Source organism: Rana temporaria, chromosome 10 (assembly GCF_905171775.1).
Source record: "Rana temporaria chromosome 10, aRanTem1.1, whole genome shotgun sequence".
In the NCBI taxonomy this organism is placed as follows: Eukaryota; Metazoa; Chordata; class Amphibia; order Anura; family Ranidae; genus Rana; species Rana temporaria.
Genome location: NC_053498.1, coordinates 48,192,507 through 48,214,269, shown reverse-complemented (window position 1 = coordinate 48,214,269; position 21,763 = coordinate 48,192,507). Strand labels below are relative to the sequence as shown.

General features: G+C 45.7%; 1 protein-coding gene across 3 annotated transcripts in view; it reads left to right on the top strand.

Moving 5' to 3' along the window:
* LOC120916558 (suppressor of cytokine signaling 3-like) overlaps positions 1-21,763 on the top strand; it is a 427,102-nt gene that overhangs the window by 226,201 nt on the left and 179,138 nt on the right. The window lies entirely within an intron of this gene.

Sequence of the window (21,763 nt, the reverse complement as noted above, 5' to 3'; positions counted from 1 at the left end):
AAGCGCCTCTACAGAGGCGCTTTGCCAGCGGTATAGCCGCGGTGTCCATTGATTTCAATGGGCAGGAGCAGTGGAGGAGCAGTATACACACCGCTCCAAAGATGCTGCTAGCAGGACTTTTTTTACCATCCTGCTAGCGCACTGCTCCAGTGGGAAAGCCCTCAGGACTTCCACATTGAAGAGACAGCAGCAGTTCTTTCAGGGCACTTTGCAGGCGCTATTTCTAGCTTTATAGCGCCTGAAAAGTGACCCAGTGTGAAAGGGGTCTACTAGTAAAAGCAGAGTTTTGCCCCCCCCAAATTTTTTTTAGAAGTCCGCAGCTACAAATTTTTAATATATAAACACTTGCCTGTCCTGGGCGTCCCAAAGCCAATCTGTCCCTCGGCTCTCACTTCCTGGTTCCTTGCTGCGCAATCCCACTGGTCCCTGCTGTCTTCTGGGACCTGTTTGTTTTCCAGAAGACAGCAGGGGGAACGGAGAAGGCGCAGGACGTGGCGTAGGTCGCCATGGCAACCTATGCCCGGAAGTAGGAGCAAATACCTGGATTACACAGGGATCTGCTCCCTCCTCCCCCCTGAAGGGTGCCAAATGTGATACCGGATGGGGTGGGGGGGGTATTCCAAAAAGCAGGAGTTCCATTTTTGGGTGGAACTCCGCTTTAATGGAATTTCACCCCCTCCCCCTCCCTGAAAGGCAGCCTATTTTTTTTTTTATACTGTGGCTATTCCTTACCAGCCAACAGTATTCCCCATGCCTATCCCTGACCATCCCTCTCCTGTCCCCTCCACCCCATCTATATGCCTCCCCCCCTTCCCTCATTCTATCACAAATCCTTCTTTTTTTTTTATCCCTATACAGACCAGAATTCCCCCAGTCTCACTCCAGTTCTTCTGTACCCATCCTCCATCTCCTACCCACCTCCACCCCCCATCCTCCTTCTTCCTTACCCCATGGTTCCCATCTCCACCCCCCCCCCCCCATTTTTTTCATGGTTAAGGAAGAATCCCAAAGTGGAGCATCCTATTACTGCTGCTTGTGTGGGTGGGATGTGTATTGCGCCAATCCCTCTCCTCTCCTATTCATCCCATGTGATTGGTGCAGTACACATCCCACCCACACAAGCAGCAGCAGTAACTAGATGGGGTTATAACTTAACCCCTGCAATGCACCAGAAACTCTGGAGGGGGAGTTGTTCTTCCATTTGAAGATTTAGCCCAGTGGCAGCCTGCCAGAATCTGCAATGTCAGCTTCCCTGCACAGCTTTTCTTGAGGAGACCATATCTGTATAATACATTACTGCCCCTGTACTGTCCACTTACCCTCCCCCTGTACTGTACCCTCCTAACCACTGTACTGTGCCCTCCTGCCCCCATACCTTCCTGTCCCCCTTCTTCAGTGGCCCCTGTACCGTATCCTCCTAACTGTTGTACTGTGCCCGCCTGCCCCCCCCCCCCCCTGTACTGCGCTATCCTGCCCCTGGGCAAAGCTTTTCTTTTAATTGCTACAGCCTCCAATTTAGAGCCCAGTCTTCTCTCTGCCTCTTCCCACCCCCCTCCTGCTGGGGAATTCTCTGACTGGGATGGCTCCCCAGGACCAGCAGCCCAGCTCCCGCAGAAAAATCCCAGAACCAGCAGCTGTGTGATCAGGCTGCAATTCATGGGCAATGGTATAGCTACATTTAATTGGCACTGGTAAAGCTGCATTTTTGAGGGGGGGGGGGGGAGTGTCGCCTCATTGAAATTCGTTTTTGCAGGTTGGGATGTCTGCTGATGTGAGATGGGGGGGTGCTCTCTGGGGACCCTGATGTAAGATGGGGGGGGTGCTCTCTGGGGACCCTGATGTGAGATGGGGGGGTGCTCTCTGGGGACCCTGATGTGAGATGAGGGGGGGCGCTTTCTGGGGACCCTGATGTGAGATGGGGGGTGCTCTCTGGGGATCCTGATGTGAGATGGGGGGATGCTCTCTGGGTTCCCTGATGTGAGATGGGGGGGTGCTCTCTGGGGACCCTGATGTGAGATGAGGGGGGGTGCTCTCTGGGGACCCTGATGTGAGATGGGAGGGTGCTCTCTGGGGACCCTGATGTGAGATGAGGGGGGTCTCTCTGGGGACCCTAATGTGAGATGAGGGGGGTCTCTCTGCTCGATGATCGGTGCTGGGATTCCGCTTTGTGTGATCACTGTGGGAGCAAGCCAATCGGCGTGCCTGCACATCCACTACCCGGAAGAGCTGTATCACGGATATATACAATGTGAGGAGGGGCTCGCTTTTTTTTTACTCGCTCTCTCTTTTGCTCTCTTTCTCGCTATTTCTGTGTTCTTCCCTTTTTGTCTTTCTTGTTTTTCTTCCTTTTTTTTTTACTTTCTACTTAATCTCTGTATTGCTTTAGATTTTTAGATTTTTTTATTTTCATTTTATTATTTTTTGTTTTCTTTTATTTAGCATTTGCTTTTTTAATAAATTATATTTAATTTAAATGCAGGTGAATTTTTTTTATTTTTTTTTTTCATTCAAGTTTAAGTTTATTTTCGGAAAAAAAGTCAGTACACTGTAAGGAACATCAAAGAAAATTAGTACAGTGTGTCATAAAGTCATAAACAACAAGGCACATTTTGTTCATCTCTTTCCCTTCCATTCCACCTTTAGACAAGGTACCATCTAAATGTAAAAGAAGTTGCGAACAACAAGAAAGAATAAATATCATGAAGACAACAAAATTCAGCCTAAATGACCTCCCCCTCCTCCAGAAATTCTATAAGCCTCATAATCCAGTCTAGTCTCTTGAAATTGTAATATATATATAATAGATCACATGTTTAGACCTATATAGAAGGGTAAACTCTGACTCCCCTGAAACCCCCTAATGGGATCACTCTGTGCCCTAAGAGGCAGAATAACCCCTTCCACCCTCCCTCCCCTTTAATAGATAAATAAGACCAATCCGTTATCAAGAAGACAACTTCATAACCATCCTCCATATTACAGACCTAAGAGGTCCTAAGTAACTCTAGAACAAGTTTCAATCAATCCATACCAACTAAAAATGCAACATATGGGAAGAAAAATAAAGAATGTATATTATTATTTTCAAAATAAAGGAAAATAACAACATATGTTTTTAAAGCATGTTCCTTATATATATATATATATGAAAAAAAAAATAACACAAACAAAACAAAAAGAGAGATAGGGAAATAATAAAAGAGAGAAAAAGATAGCATGATAAAGGAAAGAGAGAAAGAGAAAGGGGATGAGGAAGAGAGGAAATAAGGACAAAGGGCCAGATCCACAAAAACCTGGCGTAACTTAAAAAATCCCATTTAAGTTACACTGCCTTAAAGTTTCTACCTAAGTGCCTGATCCACAAAGCACTTATCTAGAAATTTCAGGCTGTGTAACTAAAATTCCGCCGGCGCAAGGCGTTCCTATTCAAATGGGGCGAGTCCCATTTAAATGAGGCGCGCTCCCGCGCCGGCCGTACTGCGCATGCGCGAAGTTACGTTACGCCGAGTTTTGAGGATCGCGACGGCTTAAAAAAGTTGCGTCGGGGAAAAAAAAAAAAAAAATGACAGCGTCGCTCGAGAGGGAGAACTCCATGCCAATTTTCAAAGAAAAAACCGGCATGGGTTCACCCCCCAGGAGCATACCAGGCCCTTAGGTCTGGTATGGGTTGTAAGGAGACCCCCCTCCGCCGAAAAATCGACGTAGGGGGTCCCCCTACAATCCATACCAGACCCGTATCCAAAGCACGCTACCCGGCCGGCCAGGAATGGAGTGGGGACGAGCGAGCGCCCCCCCCCCCCTCCTGAGCCGTGCCAGGCCGCATGCCCTCAACATGGGGGGGTTGGGTGCTCTGGGGCAGGGGAGCGCACTACGGGCCCCCCCACCTCAGAGCACCCTGTCCCCATGTTGATGAGGACAGGACCTCTTCCCGACAACCCTTGCCATTGGTTGTCGGGGTTTGCGGGCGGGGGCTTATCGGAATCTGGGAGTCCCCTCAAATAAGGGGGCCCCCAGATACCGGCCCCCCACCCTAAGTGAATGGATATGGGGTACATCGTACCCCTATCCATTCACCTGTAGGCAAAAAGTTAGTTAGTAAACACACAACACAAGGCTTTTTAAAATATTTTATTATTCTGCTCCGGATGCCCCCCCTGTCTTCGTTATTAGCTCAATTAGCAGGGGGGGCTTCTTCTTCCGCTCTCCGGGGGTCTTCCACTCTCCGGGGGTCTTCTCCGCTCTCCGGGGGGGGCTTCTCCGGACTCCGGGGGGCTTCTTCCATCTTCTCCCCTCTTCCGCTGTTGACTCGGCGAACCCCGGTTCTTCTGCAGATGTCCGGTGCCTTCTTCTTCAGCGCTGGCTGCCTGCTATCTTTGTGTGTTAGCTCAATTTCTAACAGGCAGCCAGCGCGGTCTTCTGTGACGTCAGGGTCTTCTGTTCTTCTCCCCTCTTCCGATGTTGCCTCGTCGCCTGTTGTCGCTGTAATGATGGAAGCGCGCCTTGCATCCCATTTATATAGGCATCACCGTCCCATCATGCACGTGGGTAGGCACCCACCACGTGGGTACCTGCCGGACTCGAAATGCCCCCAGCGGCGGATGCGGTACTGCATCCTAAGATTCGGCAGTGTAATTCAATTACACATGCCGGATCTTCTGCCTAACTTTGGAAAAAGCCTTTTGAGGATCGTTTCCAAAGTTACACACAGACTGAACAGCAGTTAAGTCGGCGTATCTCTTTTGTGGATCTGGCCCAAAGAGCCTACCTGCTAAAAGTGTACATTAGTCCAAAGCGAATGCTATTGCTAAACCTGCAAAGTATATGAGATTCCCATAAACTTTAACCATGGTTCCCAAATTTCGTTAAACTGGGTAATTCTATCCATCATTGGGCCAATTCTTTTTTCTTGTTCCATTATCCATGTGACTTTTCTTTTCATACTTAGTATAGAAACTGATGGTTTCTTCCAGGCAGCTGCTATAGTAATTCTAGCTCCCGTCAGGATAAATAATATCAGTTTTCTGGTAACCTTTTGAACCTGTGGTTACCAACATTCAGCAAAGCAATCGCCGGGGACTGATGTAAATTACAACCCGTGATCCGTCTTATAATATGGAAAACCTTGTTAACTAGATACCATCTAGTAAATATTTTTATATTAGCCTCTATGAGAAACACACTCATAAAGCCCTTAATAGATCTAATAAAGTTTTCACACCAGTCTTTCAAGTCCCACTCATCCTGAAGTTCCTTCTCCCAAGCAGGCATATGAGGTAATTTATTAACATTTGCCGCAAGTGATTTATAGTGTGGTATGAATTACTGCGCTGCCAAAACATATAAGTATCAAGCTGCTGGACACGGCAACTGAAAAGTGAGAAGCAAACAAACAATGTGGACAAAGGAGTGCAGCGCTCTGATACAATCAAAATAAATGTGACAATGAAGTCAGAAAAATTGTTTTTGCATAAACAAAATAAATGAAAAATGCACATGAAAAGGAAAAAATACGTCAAACAATATACATATAAAGTCCAAATGGTGCCACGTGATGAGTGAATATCATATAGTCCAAAGACCAATCAACTCAAACTGGAATTGAGTGATTTAAAACAATAACTTTCAGTGATGAAGCGAATGTGAATGGAGTTAGAATTTCAAATAAAGAAAGAAATCCCACCACCGGTATACAGTAGATACAGGCTTACCAGAATTAATGGACTCTGTGAAAATTACTTTTCCAGAGTCGATCGTGCTTAATAAGTGTTTGAACACTAGGTATGAAGTCTCTGCAGGATGGGAATATGGGTGGATGGATGTGAAGCGAAATTCCTGGAACATGGAACCAGACTGGAGAACCTCTCACTCAGGAATTGCAGGAGATAAACATCCGTGTTTACAGATCCCACATGAATGTAAAAAAGAGAAGGAGGGGCGCCATAGTGTGACACCGTAAAAATCAATCAAAATTTAATAAAAAATTTGCACTTACATATCAGTAAGGAATACAGCGCATATCAAAAAAACGATGGCAACAATGAGGTCATCCCTGATGCATTTCGTGTCAACACACGTTTTCAAAGGGGTATGATTTACAAATAACCGAAATTCCTCCCCTCCTCTCTATAGCCTGGTCACATCTATGTTCATATGGAGATAGACGTCCAGAAACAATTTTGTCTGTCCAAAGTTTCTGAGCGTAATTGTAGATTTGAGAAAATCTCGATCTCTCCGAAGAAGGGAGATCAAAATTATCCACAAAATATTTTACAGAAAGGGGACCTAAATGTGAAAAAAAATGCCCAATACGGTGCACCCCCTTGTCACGCCACCATTTAAAGGATTCTACATCTACATTAGAGGCAAAGAACGGATCCTGAAAAATATCAGCCAATGGTTGACCCTTCGAGATTAAGGAAGGATTATTTCTTAGCGAGTCCCACATAACTAAAGCTTGTGATAGAGCTGGGGACATAATAGAGGATCTACGTCTGGGAGCACACCATAATAAACTTTCCAACGAATGTGCAGGGGATGCCTGTTCTTCTATATTAACCCAATCAGGTCGATCCCCTTTGAGGTATACATCTGACAACTGGGCCAATCTAGCAGCCTGGTAATACCACAACAAATTTGGAACTCCCAAACCCCCCTGATCAGGGAGATTAAAAAGACTATGTGAAGAAATACGCAGACCTTTTTTGTTCCAGATAAATTTGGTAATTTTACCCTGAAAAGATTTCAAATGATTTTTTTTTATCGGTATAGATAGTGAACGAAAAAGGTATAGAAGTCTGGGGAGAAGAGTCATCTTGACCGAATTTATCCTGCCAATCCAGCCTATATTCTGAGTACCCCAGTCACCCAAATCCTTTTCAAGTTTCTTATACATAGGAGGGTAATTGGCCAAGTATTGATTTTTGAAATTCAGAGTCAGATTAATAACTAAATATTTGATAGATGAAGTGTTCCAACAGAATTCATATTTGTTTTATTTAGTAAGGATATCACATTTTCAGGGAGCGACACATTAACTACTTCCCGACCCGCGTATTGTAAATGTACGTCCTCTTTTTACATGGATATCTCAGTAACGAAGTGACGTCAAAACGTCAGTCCCGCCCAGCCTCTTAAAGAGACAATTTTTTTTTTGACATTTTTTTAAATGACAAATTTTCCTTTTTTTTTTTTTTTGCATTTAAGCCTAAATATGAGATCTGAGGTCTTTTTGACCCCAGATCTCATATTTAAGAGGACCTGTCATGCTTTTTTCTATTACAAGGGATGTTTACATTCCTTGTAATAGGAATAAAAGTGATAATTTTTTTTTTATATTTTAGTGTAAAAAATAATAAAATCAATAAAATTAAATAAGAAAACAAAAAAAATTTTTTTTTAAAGCGCCCCGTCCCGACGAGCTCGCGCGCAGAAGCGAACGCATACGAGAGTAGCGCCCGCATATGAAAACGGTGTTCAAATCACACAAGTGAGGTATCGCCGCGATCATTAGAGCGAGAGCAATAATTATAGCCCTAGAGCTACTCTGTAGCTCAAAAAAGGCAACTTATAGAATTTTTTAAACGTCGCCTATCTAGATTTTTAAGGGTAAAAGTTTGACGCCATGCCACGAGCGGGCGCAATTTTAAAGTGTGACATGTTGGGTATCATTTTACTCGGCGTAACATTATCTTTCACAATATATAAAAAAATTGGGCCAAATTTATTGTTGTCTTATTTTTTTATTCAAAAAAGTGAATTTTTTCCAAAAAAAGTGTGCTTGTAAGACTGCTGCGCAAATACGGTGTGATAAAAAGTATTGCGATGACCGCCATTTTATTCTCTAGGGTGTTAGAAAAAAATATATATAATGTTTGGGGGTTTTAAGTAATTTTCTAGCAGAAAAAAATGTTTTAGTCTTGCAAACACCAAATCTGAAAAACACCTAAGGTCTTTAAGTGGTTAAGGGCTCTAGATTTGGCCATATTGACTTTAAGACCCGAAACTTTGGAGAAATCGTCTAGCAAAGAGTAGATTACAGGCAAAGAGGAAGTTGGTGAGGTTATGAATAATAAGAGGTCATCCGCAAATAACGCACATTTATGATCCTTTTGGGTACAGCTGACCCCCTTGACATTCGGGTTATTTTGAATAGCTAATGCCAAAGATTCTATCACAATCGCGAATATCAGGGGGATAAGGGACATCCCTACAGCGTACCCCTTTTTATTTTAATAGATTCTGAAAATATTCCTTTGTAGTCTTATTTTAGCCTCAGGAGAAGAATAGTGCAGATAAAATTCCTATAATTCTGGAACCAAATCCCCAACGCCTCAGTATCGCAAACATATAGGGCCGAAAGACTGAATCAAAGGCCTTCTGAAGGTCTAATGAAAGGAGCATACCCTCTTGTCTATGTTCCCCAATCCACCTAGATTGCATTATAGAAATTAGATCGACTGCTCTCCTTATCTGGTCTGGACCTTGTTTCCCGGGAATAAATCCCACTTGATCCTTATGTATATACTGACCTATGAAAGATGACAATCTATTGGCCATTATTTTAGTTAATATCTTAAGGTCATTGTTAATTAGAGAAATTGGTCTATAATTCTCAACTTGACTGTGATCTTTGTTAAAAGGCCTTCTGAAGGTCTAATGAAAGGAGCATATCCTCTTGTCTATGTTCCCCAATCCACCTAGATTGTATTATAGAAATTAGATCGACTGCTCTCCTTATCTGGTCTGGACCTTGTCTCCCGGGAATAAATCCCACTTGATCCTTATGTATATACTGACCTATGAAAGATGACAATCTATTGGCCATTATTTTAGTTAATATTTTAAGGTCATTGTTAATTATTATAATTCTCAACTTGACTGTGATCTTTGTCAGGTTTTGGGATCACCGATATATATGCATATTGAGTTGATTATCTATAGGGTTACCATCCGTTAAGTAATTATAAAAGCGTGCGAGATAGGGCGACAGAGTAACCGAAAACGCTTTGTAGTAAGGAGAAGAAAAACCATCCGGTCCGGGAGCCTTATCCGTTTTCAAATTTTTGATCACCGTCAAAACTTCCTCAGCCTATATGGTAGCCTCCATTTCCTCTCTATGTGTCTCTGTCAATTTAGGAAGATCTAAGCTATCAAGAAACTCCTCCACTTTGTCAGAAGCAGAGCTACTTTCAAAAGCGTAAAGGTCGGAATAAAAGTTTTGGAAGGCTCCCATTACCCGCTTAGGGTTTAGAGTAAACAAACCATCTGCTTGTCTAATCTTGGGGAGTATCCTCGATCTAAATCTAGGTGTCACGTACCTGGTTGTGGAGCCCAACATGCAGGGAGCGGCCTCTCGTAAGCCTCTGACTCAGGAGCCCCTGGTAGAGCAGACAGAGGGTCAAGAGTCTAGAGAGGCACAAGCGCCTGGTGGTAAGCTGGTAGCGGACCGGAAGAGGAAGTAGACAGGTGTTGACGAGGTCCTGGCAGGAAACCACAGAACACAGGAACAGTGATGTAGCACTTGCTGATGAAGAGCCAAGTGATAGGCACACACTGGATCAGGCAGCAGATCAGGAGAACGGAGCAGATCCGAAAGGGTTAATCAAGTCCAGGCCGGGTCGGTATATCAGGCGGGCAGATGACAGAGCCAGGGGTTAAGCAGAGTCGGTGGTCAGATCAAGCCGGGGTCAAGGGCAGGCTGCAGGCAGAGATAGGTCATAGGAAGCCGGGTCAGGTAAACAGTAATCAGACAGGTAGCAGGTGCAGGTTCTTTCAGGAAACGCTGTAGACTGGTCAGCAAGATGATGAGGGACCAGACAGTTTAAATAGCACTCCTTGGCGCCAAAACGCTGTCAGCGTGCGCGCGCTCCCGCCATGCGCGCACACGGACGCGCGCATGCATGCGCAAATGCGCGCCAATACGCATGCGTAGGGACTGAATTCTCCTGACATTTCCACTGATGACAGAATTGCTGGATCTTCTGTCATGACATTGCCCCCCCTCTACGGGCAGCCTCCGGATGCCCAACTGGGCCAACCTCCTTGGGTGCGCCCTTTTAAAGGCCCGAATCAGTCTCTGGGCGTGAATGTTGGCCTCTGGTTCCCAGGAGTTTTCTTCCGGACCATAGCCCTTCCACTTCACCAGGTATTGTACCTGGTTACTTCTCTTCCGACAATCCAGGATGGATTCCACCTCGAATTCCTCTTCGCCGTCGATAAGTACCGGCTTGGGAGGACCGACATTCCCGGTTGGTGAAGGGATCCGGGACTGTGGGCTTGAGTAGTGCCACATGGAAGACTGGGTGAATCCGAAAAGAAGCAGGTAATTTTAATTTGTAGGCTACTTCATTAATCCTTCTGAGTATCTGGAAGGGACCCACAAACTTGGGACCTAGTTTCTTGGACGGGCAGGCTAATTTTAGGTTCAAAGTGGACAGCCAAACTTGGTCTCCTGGTGCTAGGTCAAGTTCTCCCCTCCTCCTCCTGTCAAACACCTCCTTATTATGTTCTTGGGTTTTCGCCATTGTTTCCTGAAGTAATTTGTTATTAGTGGAGAAAAAATCCAAGGTTTCTTGGGCAGCTGGTACTGTGCATTCCGGAATATTGCTGGATAAGAATAGAGGGTGAAAGCCATAATTGGCAAAAAATGGGACTGCTTAGTAGCTGAATGGACTGAGTTGTTGTAGGCAAACTCTGCAAGTTTGCCTACCATGCCGATAAAGTCCATGACTAGCCCCTAAGTCATTCTTTCTTTAAAAACTCTGCAAGAGGCAACAGAGAGGCCCAATCATCCTGTGAAAAACTGGCGAAACACTGCAGATATTGCTCGAGCGTCTGGTTGGTGCGCTCGGTTTGGCCGTTGGTCTGCGGATGGTACGCAGATGAAAAGGAGAGGTCAATCTTCAGCGCTCCACATAGTGCTTTCCAAAACCTCGAGATGAATTGCACCCCACTGTCAGATACGATATTAGCGGGTATGCCATGAAGTCTCACTATCTCTTTGATGAATATTTTTGCTGTTTCAGCAGCAGAAGGTGTCCCCACCATCGGTAGAAAGTGCGCCATCTTCGAGAGCCTATCCACCATCACAAAGATGGTGGTATAATCTTCAGATGGAGGTAACTCAACAATAAAGTCCATTGAAATCATCCTCCACGGTTTCTCCGGAACAGGCAGTGGTTTAAGTAGCTTTGGTTCTGCTACCCTTGTGTTGGATACAGGTGGTACAGGATTCTACATAGCTTTTACAGTCCTGAAGTAACTGTGGCCACCAGAAGGTACGCTGGAGGAGCTCAGATGTCTTGTGTATTCCAAAATGACTGGCTAGCTCATGGTCATGACAGGACTTGAGGACTGCTATTCGTAGCTGTTGAGGCACAAAGATCTTATCCTTGTTCCATAGCAAGTCGTCTCTTAACTGTAAGGTAGGGTCTGGAGATAAGGAAATTCCTGAAGAGGCCTGCTTAATTTGAGAGAGAAGATCTCCCTGTAGCATGAGGAAATTGCCAGGGGCTAGGATGGTGTCTGGAGATGAAGGGGCTTTAGACCCATTGAACATCCGGGAAAATGCGCCAGGCTTAGTGTTCTTTGATCCAGGTCTATAGGTTATATGAAAGTGTGAGTGAAGAACAATGCCCACCTGGCCTGACGTGGCTTCAGTCTTTTAGCAACCTTCAGATACTCAAAATTTTTATGGTCCGTATAGATCAGAATAGGGTGTGCTGCACCCTCCAGGAGGTAACGCCATTCTTCGAGGGCTGCTTTGATTGCTAAAAGTTCCCTGTCCCGACGTCATAGTTCCTCTCAGCTTCCAATAATTTGCGGGAGAAAAATGCTACTGGATGTAGAAGAGATTTGGACCCTTGTCTCTGAGAGAGCACTGCTCCGACCGCCACCTCAGAGGCGTCCACTTCCAAGATATAAGGTAGGACCGGGTCAGGATGCTTCAGGATGGAGGCAGGGATGAATAGATCCTTCAAGGTAGCGAAAGCAGCTTGGGCTTTGGGAGACCACTGGAACCGGGTGCCTTGCTTGGTTAGACTTGTGATGGGAGCGATTATGGAGGAGAAGCCTTTGATGAATTTTCGATAAAAATTTGCAAATCCCACAAAGCGCTGGACTGCTTTTTTATCGGTGGGAGCGGGCCAATCTGTAATAGCAGTGACTTTTTGAGGGTCCATCTTGACACCTTCTATTGAAATTATTAGACCCAGGAACTGAATGCTCTCTCGCTCAAAATCACATTTCTCGGCTTTAGCGTATAGGCAGAGCCGAGCTAGAACCTTTTGGACATGCTTCCGATGATCTGACAGGGAGGAAGAGAAGATCAGGATGTCATCCAAATAGATAATGACGAATAGATCGAGGTAGTCTCTGAATATGTCATTTACAAAATGTTGAAATGTGGCGGGGATGTTGCAAAGACCGAAGGGCATAACTAGGTATTCAAAATGCCCAAATCGGGTGCGGAACGCGGTCTTCCACTCATCGCCATCTCTAATGCGGACAAGGTTATATGCGGAGGTCAAGTTTGGTAAAGATGACGGCTGCTCCCAGTCTCTGGAATAATTCGGGGACAAGAGGAAGGGGATACCTGTTTTTAATCGTGATCTTGTTCAAATCCCGTTAGTCTACGCAGGGGCATAGAGAATGGTCCTTCTCCACGAAGAATATACCCGCTCCCACGGGGGATGTGGAAGGGCGTGTGAAACCCTTCTCAAGGTTCTCATCAATATAGGACTTTAGAGTGGGAAGGGGAATATCCTTCCGAACGGGATTTCTGCTCCAGGGAGAAGTTCAATCGGGCAGTCGTAGGACCTGTGTGGAGGTAAAGTCTCTGCTGCTAAACACGTCCAGAAAACTGTGATAGGCCTCTGGGACTAACTGACGGTTTTCAACTTCAGATTCTAAACACAGCAAGGGGGACGAGGTGACTGCAGATTCCTGGAGGCAATATTGGCGGCAGTAAGAGGAAGGGAAATTGATCTTTCCAGACTCCCAGTCAATCTGGGGGTTATGGGCTTTCAGCCAGGGCATACCCAAAATGAGAGGGAAAATAGGGGACTCAATTATGTCGAGGCAGAGTAATTCCCAGTGGTTGTTGGAGATGAGCGCGTACAAGGGGACCGTCTCTTGTGTGACAGGACCGGATCTGATGGATGATCCGTCGGCTAAATGGACGGCGAGTTCCAGGTGCCTTGGTCGAAAAGGAACTCCATGTTGGGTGGCAAAGGAAGCGTCCATAAAGCCGCTGCAAGCACCAGAGTCAATAATGGCGGGGACCTGGACGTTCCTTCCTGGGAGCTGCAGAGAGATTGAAATAGCCAGGTGAGTATCATTGTTACATAAGGCAGAGGAAAGGGCAGATGGAAGGACTGAACACTTATGGAACTTGACGGGGCAAGTGTTTACATAGTGCCCGGATCCTCCACAGTACAGGCAGAGATTATTGCGTTGGCGCTCTTCCGGGGTCAGAGATGGCCGAAGTAGACCCAGTTGCATTGGCTCCGGGATATAGGCGGAGGCTGGTACAGGATTCGGAGGAGGCAGGTGCAGAGAGCTTGGTACACGTGGCATCATCCATATAGGCCGTGTGGGGCCGGATGTACGTTCAGCACGCCGTTCCCTCAATCGTCTGTCGATTTGAACAGAGAGAAGGATGAGGGCTTCAAGCGTTGCGGGGATGCCCACTCGGGCCAGTTCGTCCTTTAAAGATTCCGAAAGACCCATGCGAAATTGGTGACGCAGGGCAGCATCGTTCCAATTGGTGTCGGAACTCCACTGTCTAAATTCAGCCACATAGTCCTCTACTGCCCTGCGCCCCTATTGTAGTGCACATAATGCTGCTTCAGCGGTGGCTGAAGGTACTGAGGTGATTAAGGCATTCTTCTTTGCGCTCCAGGAGACGATGTGCCCAAGTTTGGGGTTCGCCAGATAACAGCGAAATGACAAAGCCCACCTTTGTGGTCTCAAGTGAAAAAGTTCTGGGTTGCAAAGCGAAGAAAAGTTCACAGGCGTTGCGGAAGGCTCTGTATTTGCTGCGGTCTCCAGAAAACATTTCCGGAGTGGGGACTCTGGGTTCCGGCAGAAACATCACTACAGAGGGGGCGGCTGAGGTTCCAGATGCCGCAGGGGCTGCTGCAGCTAGAGTTTGAACACGCCCCTCCAGACGGGTATATCCTTCTTGTAAGTTCCTTACAGCCGCAGTGAGACCATCCAGATGGCGGCATAAGTCTTCCATAGGAGACGCTCCCTGCGTGGGCTCGGACATGGCTGACCAGTACTGTCACGTACCTGGTTGTGGAGCCCAACGTGCAATCCTCTCGTAAGCCTCTGACTCAGGAGCCCCTGGTAGAGCAGACAGAGGGTCAAGAGTCTAGAGAGGCACAAGCGCCTTGTGGTAAGCTGGTAGCGGACCGGAAGAGGAAGTAGACAGGTGTTGACGGGGTCCTGGCAGGAACAGTGATGTAGCGCTTGCTGATGAAGAGCCAAGTGATAGGCACACACTGGATCAGGCAGCAGATCAGGAGAACGGAGCAGATCCAAAAGGGTTAATCAAGTCCAGGCCGGGTCGGTATATCAGGCGGGCAGATGACAGAGCCAGGGGTTAAGCAGAGTCGGTGGTCAGATCAAGCCGGGGTCAAGGGCAGGCTACAGGCAGAGATAGGTCACAGGAAGTCAGGTCACAGGAAGCCAGGTCAGGTAAACAGTAATCAGACAGGTAGCAGGTGCAGGTTCTTTCAGGAAACGCTGTAGACTGGTCAGCAAGATGATGAGGGACCAGACAGTTTAAATAGCACTCCTTGGCGCCAAAACGCTGTCAGCGCGTATGCGCGCTCCCACCGCGAGCATCGTGCACACGGACGCAAGCATGCACGTGCAAACGCGCGCCAATGCGCATGCATCGGGACTGGATTCCCCTGACGTTGCCACTGATGACAAAATTGCTTGATCTTCTATCATGACACTAGGTGACAATTTATGTGCCAGCATCGGACCTATCTTATCCCTTAACTTGTAAAATCTAGCACCAGTCCATTTCATAGCCTCATCTGCTCTTACTGTAAGCGCTAGATTCAAAGCTGTTCTAGCGGCATCCAGTGTGGAAGTAGGAAATCCAGAAGGATCCAATTTATGTTTTCTACTCAAGTCAATATATGTCTCTTTAAGTTTTTACACCTCCAACCTCTTCATTTTTTTGTCTAGCTGCAATCTGTATAATTTTGCCTCTAACTGTCACCTTATGGGCAGCCCATAGGGTTTCTGGAGATATTTCCTCTTTATCATTAATATCAAAATATTATTTTATAGCTCGTTCAATTTCTGCCACTAAAACAGGATCCTTTAAAATCGACTGGTTAAGTGTCCAATGAGATACTCTTGAATGAATGAAAAACTTATAAAGCGCGGCGCATGCGAACTGAATCGCTTCTGGGCGCTAGTTGTTCGTGTCTCATGACATCAAAAGAGCAGAGTTTTGATCTGTCTTCTGAAAGTCAGGTGGTTTTCCTCCAACCGAATGCTGGTTGGTAAAGCGTTCCATAGTCTAGGACCCTGAAAAGCAAACCTTCTTTCTCCTTTGGACTTGTATTTGGTTTTTGGTACCCTGACCAGATTTTGGTCGGTGGATCGCAGAACGCGATTCGAATTGTGAGGTTCTATCTTGTCGCAAAGATATTGCGGAGCCTTCCCATGGATGCACTTATGTGTCAGGCAGAGTGCTTTAAATGCAATTCTGTCTTTTACTGGCAGCCAGTGAAGGGTTCTCAACGAAGGTGAGATTGATTCCCATTTTTTTTTCCCAGTCACCAGTCTGGCGGCCGTATTCTGAACGACTTGCAGACGGGAGATTTGGTACTTTGGGAGTCCGAGGTACAGGGCGTTAGCATAGTCCAGTCTGGAATTCACGATTGTTCCCACCACGACTGCTACGTCTTCTTTGGGGATAAATGGAATAAGTCTGCGTAGTAGGCGCAACAGATGGTGCGCTCCGCTGACTACTGACCCTATTTGTGCGTCCATTGTCATGAAGGTGTCGAAGATGACCCCGAGACTTTTGACTTTGGAGCTAGGGGTGATGATTTGGCCCAGAATGGGCGGCGGTGTCCAGGTTGTTGCCAGTTGACTCTTTCGGCTGGCGTGAAACATAAGGAGTTCTGTTTTTGAACTGTTGAGTTTAAGATAACTCTTAGTCATCCAGTTTTCTATCGAAGAGAGACATTTCTCTAAACTGAGATGATGATCCTTTTTGTTGCAGATGCGAAAATACAGTTGCGTATCGTCTGCATAAGAGTGATAGAGTAGTTCTTGGCTACTGATAATATCAAAGAGAGGGCGAAGATAGATGTTGAAAAGCACCGGTGACAGGGGGGATCCTTGGGGGACTCCACATGACACCGTGCGCTTTTCCGACGTGAAACAACCCAATTTAACTGTTTGTGATCGGTTTTCAAGAAAGGAAGAAAACCATGGTAAATCACCTTCTGCGACTTCTGCTACCTTGGCTAGTCGCATCAGTAACAGTTTGTGGTCTACCGTGTCAAAGGCTGCGCTTAGGTCCATCAGAACCAGGAGACAAGATTCTCCTTCGTCTGCGGCCTCGAGGGCATCATCCCATATTTAGAGTAAGGCCGTTTCTGTCCCGTGTCCGGGACGGAAGCCTGATTGTAATGGATCCAGTAGATTGTGGGTATCTAGATTCTGTTGCAGCTGTTGTACCACTACTTTCTCCATTATCTTGGAGAGAACATTTAGGCCTGTTATGGGACGGCGGTGAGTTGGGTCCTTGGGATCCAGGTTAGGTTTTTTCAAGATGGGCTGGATTGTGCCCCCTTTAACAGGGATGGCACTGTGCCTTCCTTAAATGACTGGTTTATAAGCTGTGTGATGGGTGGTGCCAGGATGTCGGCACATTCCTTCAGCAGTTTGGTGGGGATGATATCATTGGGCGATGTGCTGTTCCGCAAAGCACCAATGATATTTTTTGTGGTATCGATGGAGATCGGTTCCAGAGTGAACTTTGTTGATTGTAGAGCGTTTCTGTGGGTGTTTTGTGGTTGATTGACGGTGGGGTTGAGGGGGGTATTGTTTTGCATGATGCTTTCCCGGATTCTTTCAATTTTGTTGATGAAGAAATCCGATAGTTCATTGCAGAACTCTTGGGTGTCTGAGTTGGGGACCTCAAGACATCCTGGATTCATGGTCTGGGTGACCATCTTGAAGAGTTCGCGGGGGCGGTTTAGGGCGCTGTTAATCGCCATAGAAAATTGATGTTTCTTGGCTTTGAAGATTTCTTTATGATATCGTGTTGTTATTGCCTTGTAGATGATGAGGTTATCCTCTGCAGGGCTTCTTTTCCAGGCGGCTTCCGCCCTTCTGCGCTCTTGCTTCAGAAGCGACAGCTGGTTGTTGAACCAGCCGGACTTTCTTTTTCGGATGCAGGCTTTGCATTTCGGTGCTACTAAATCGGCTGACTGTAGCAGGGCTGCGTTTATGGCATCCAGTGTATCTGCGGCTGTTTGATGTGGATGGATTGTTTTGATTCTGTTTCCCAAGGTAGATTTGAAGAGTTCCGAATGGAGCTTCTTCTGAGATCTAGCCCAGTGTATTGGGCTTGGGTGCTTTTATCACTGGGGGAATTTTGGAGATTATGAAATTAATTGCATGGTGGTCTGTCCATGGCAATGGTTCATTTTCTAAAATGCTTATTTTCAGATTTTGTCTGAAAATTAGGTCGAGTGTGTGACCTGAAGCATGTGTTGGCCCGCATATAAGTTGCTGTAGCCCTAATCCCTCCAGGTGATCGATGCAAGCGTCCGCAATGGGATCCTGTGCGGAGTTGGCCCACAGATTAAAGTCCCCGAGCAGCAAAAGGTGTTTGCTGTTAAGGGTATAAGTGGATATAAACTCCGTTAATGATGGCAAAAACTGCGATTTTGGCCCAGGTGGCCTATAGCAGAGGAGAATGTGAACAGTCTCCTGGGGGTACTCTTTGGGTAGTATTCTCTTTTCTCAAAGAAAACAGAACCATGGAATGGTCTGACCATGGGACATGCACAATAGAAGATTTTATAGCTGAAGGGATGTGATGATTAGAAAGCAATATATGGTCTATTCGTGAATATGATTGGTGGGGGCTAGAAAAGTGAGTAAAATCTTTAGTTTTCGGATTCAATTCTCTCCATATATCAGTCAATCTAGATTAGTGAAGCATACGAGCCACCTGTGTACTGGCTTTAGTTGGTCTAATAATTTTAGCTTTAGTTGGTTTAGATTTATCTAGTCCTGAATCAAAGGCTAAGTTGGAATCTCCACCCATAATTATGATACCCTCCATAAAAGGCTGGAGAATTTCAAACATTTGATAAAAAAAAACTCTTTTGTCCCCTATTAGGTGCGTAATATGAGACAAAAGTATACAGTTTTCCTTCTAGGGCCCCCTTCACTAAGGGGTCCGCATATTCCTTAAGTAAGTCAAAATTGCAGTATTTAGAGAATAAGATGGCTACCCCTTTAGTCTTATTTTCTGCTTTTGATAGGTAAAACACCGGAAAGTGTGCATGTAAAAATGAGGGGGTGTACCGTTTTGGGAAGTGTGTCTTCTGTAGAAAAACCACATCAACATGAAGGGAGTTGTAGACCTGTAGGGCCTTTCGTCTCTTAATTGGAGAATTTAACCCTTGTGTGTTGTGCGAACAACACAAAGGGGTGTAGAAGGATTATTTGAACCAGCCATGAGTCATAACAGTTGCAAAATTAATCAAAGTGTTTGCCCAAGTCTTGTTTAAACCAGAAAATGATAATATGCAAATGAAGGAAAATATGGACAGCCGCACTCCAAAGTCTTAAAAAGACGTGCCCTTTATTGGGTGAAGCAAAAATGCACTACAGGTACCAGCATACAGTGGGAAAACAGCTGACACGTTTCGCATTGGATATCAATGCTTAGTCATAGCTACAAATGAAATGAAAAGTAACAAATATATACACACAAAAATCTGTAACTAATTTGGCCCGCTCAGCATCTGATTGGCTCCAGCAATCAACCGGGATTCAAATCAAATGCGGGGGGGGGGGGATTAGGTGGAAAACCACACAACAACCTTGCATGTAAAATTACAAAATGGATGCAGTGTGAAAAGCAACAATAAATGTTGCCAAAAAAGACAACATTTTGAGCATGGAAGTGAAAAATAAAATGAAATGACATTGGTGACATAATGTGTGTGAACATAAATAATATAATGTATAAGTATAGCTCAAAAAAGGAATTCTAAAAATATATATAAATCTAAAAAATGATGGTATATCGTGGTGAAGAAAAGATATATATATATATATATATATATATATATATATATATATATATATATATATATATATATATATATATATATATAGGTTATGCTATACAAAAACATGATTTAATGTATGTGCCTCATTGATATGTGATACATAGGAAGTAAAAAAGGTTTAAATAAATGAATAAATTAAATATTGTGTTATGCTACATAAACCATATAAAACCTTATCATGAAGCATATGATGTAATTTTGTCATGAAGCAAGGGTGAGATGGTGTAAACAAATTGCTTTATACGTTATGACATAATGAAATATTAAAATATTAGTGAGTAAATGTAAAATGTGAATATACATATACACGTATATGCAGGGGAGGGCTGGCAGCCTTAGGCCTGGGGGGCAAGTCCAGTCAAGTGGCCCATTAACACCTTGCCGATCAGCCGCCGTCGTTATACGGCAGCAGGTTGGTTCCCCAGCGCCCATGGCGTGACGCTGGAGCTGATGCGCGTGGCCAGCGGCTGCGATATTCACCGGCGACCCTATGGAACACTTAAACCCTTGATCGCCCCCTAGTGTTAACCTCTTCCCTGCCAGTGACATTTATACAAAAATCAGTGGGTATATTTAGCTCTGATCGCTGTAAAATTTTCACTGGTCTCAAAAAAGTGTCCAATCTGTCCACCCCAATGTCGCAGTACTGCTAAAAAAGAAAAATCGCTGATCACTGGCATTACTAGAAAAAAATTAAAATACAAATTTCAAATCTATTCCCTATTTTGTAGATGCTATAACTTTTGCGCAAACCAATCAATACATGATTATTGCGTTTTTTTTTTTTTTTTTAACCAAAAATATGTAAGAAAATATATATATCTTGGCCTAGACTGATGAAGAAATATATATTTTTTTGGGGGATATTTATTATAGCAAAAAGTTAAAAATATTGGTTGTTTTTTTTTCAAAATTTCTCTTTTTTGTTTATACCGCAAAAAATAAAAACTGTGACCAAATACCACCAAAAGAGAGCGCCATTTGTGTGGAAAAAAGCACATAAATTTTGTTTCGGTATAACATCAATTGTCAGTTAAAGCGATGCAGTGCCGTATCGCAAAAAGTGGCCTGGTCAGGAAGTGGGTAAATCCTCCTGGGGCTGAAGTGGTTAAACCACCGAATCAGCTCACCATCATCAGTGCCCATCAATGCAGCCTCACCAGTGCCTATCAACGCAGCCTGATTAGTGCACTTAATGCAGCCTCACCAGTGCAGAAAGTGCCCATCAGTGCAGCCTCACCAGTGCAGCCTCACCAGTGCCCATCAGTGCAGACTCCCCAGTGCAGTGCCCATCAATGCAGCCTCACCAGTGACTATCAGTGCAGCCTGATCAGTGTCCATCAATGCAGCCTTACGGTCACCAGTGCAGACAGTGCCCATCAGTGCAGCCTGATCAGTGCCCATGGGATGTGGGGGTCAGCTGGGGCCCAGGGTGTCAGGGCCTGGGTCTGTCTCACAGCCCTCTATACAGAACTGGGAGCTCAAAATCTCTCCAGCCAATGCATTTTTGTGGGATAGCAAACTCACAGTTCTATGTAGTATAGCAAATCTCTGCATGTCTGTCCTAGCCCTCAGTGCCCACTGCCCAGAGTCCAAATACAGTTTGATGTGTGACGGTTACATTCACAAGAAGCACTGAGGACTCCATTCAAAACAGCAGAACCAAAATGCAGTGGCGGCCCATTAGGGGTGCCCAGGTGCCGACCACTTTCTCCTCTCCACCCCCTATATGCAGTGGATAGATTCATGCATAGCATGAATCTATCCACTGCTGCCCCATATTCATGCATCTGGCACCTTTCGGGTCACTGGGCACATGAATTACAGCGTCCAGTTCTTTTTAATAACCTGATTAGAGCTAGGTGGTGGGGTAAGTGCCGGAGAGACAGTGGGCGGGGGTCCTCCTGGATCATTCGGCTATGCTAACCAGATGTGGTGGTTGGGGTGGCTATGTGCGTCTGTGCGCAGGGGGGTGTGTGTTACTTAAAAGAGTCAGCTGGAGGAGGGGTTGCTAGATGAGGGGGGGCTGCTGGATGAGTACGCTGGTGGGGGTGGTGGCTGAATCCTCCAACGGGGCGGTTGCTGACTGAGTCTGCTGGCGGGGGTATGCTGGCTGAGTCCGCTGGCCGGGGGATGCTGGCTGAGTGCACTGGCCGGGGGGGTGCAGGCAGTCTGCTGGCGGGGGTGGGGGGTGCTGGCTGAGTCCGCTGGCCACGGGGTGCAGGCAGTCTGCTGGCGGGGGTGGGGGGTGCTGGCTGAGTCTGCTGGCGGGGGGATGCTGGCTAAGTCTGCTGGCGGGGGGTGCTGGCTTAGTCTGCTGGTGGGGGGGGGTGCTGGCCGGCTCCTATGCGATGCATACTACTGAAGGGGATACAGACCATACAGTAATAATGTTTTGACAGAGGCAGGTC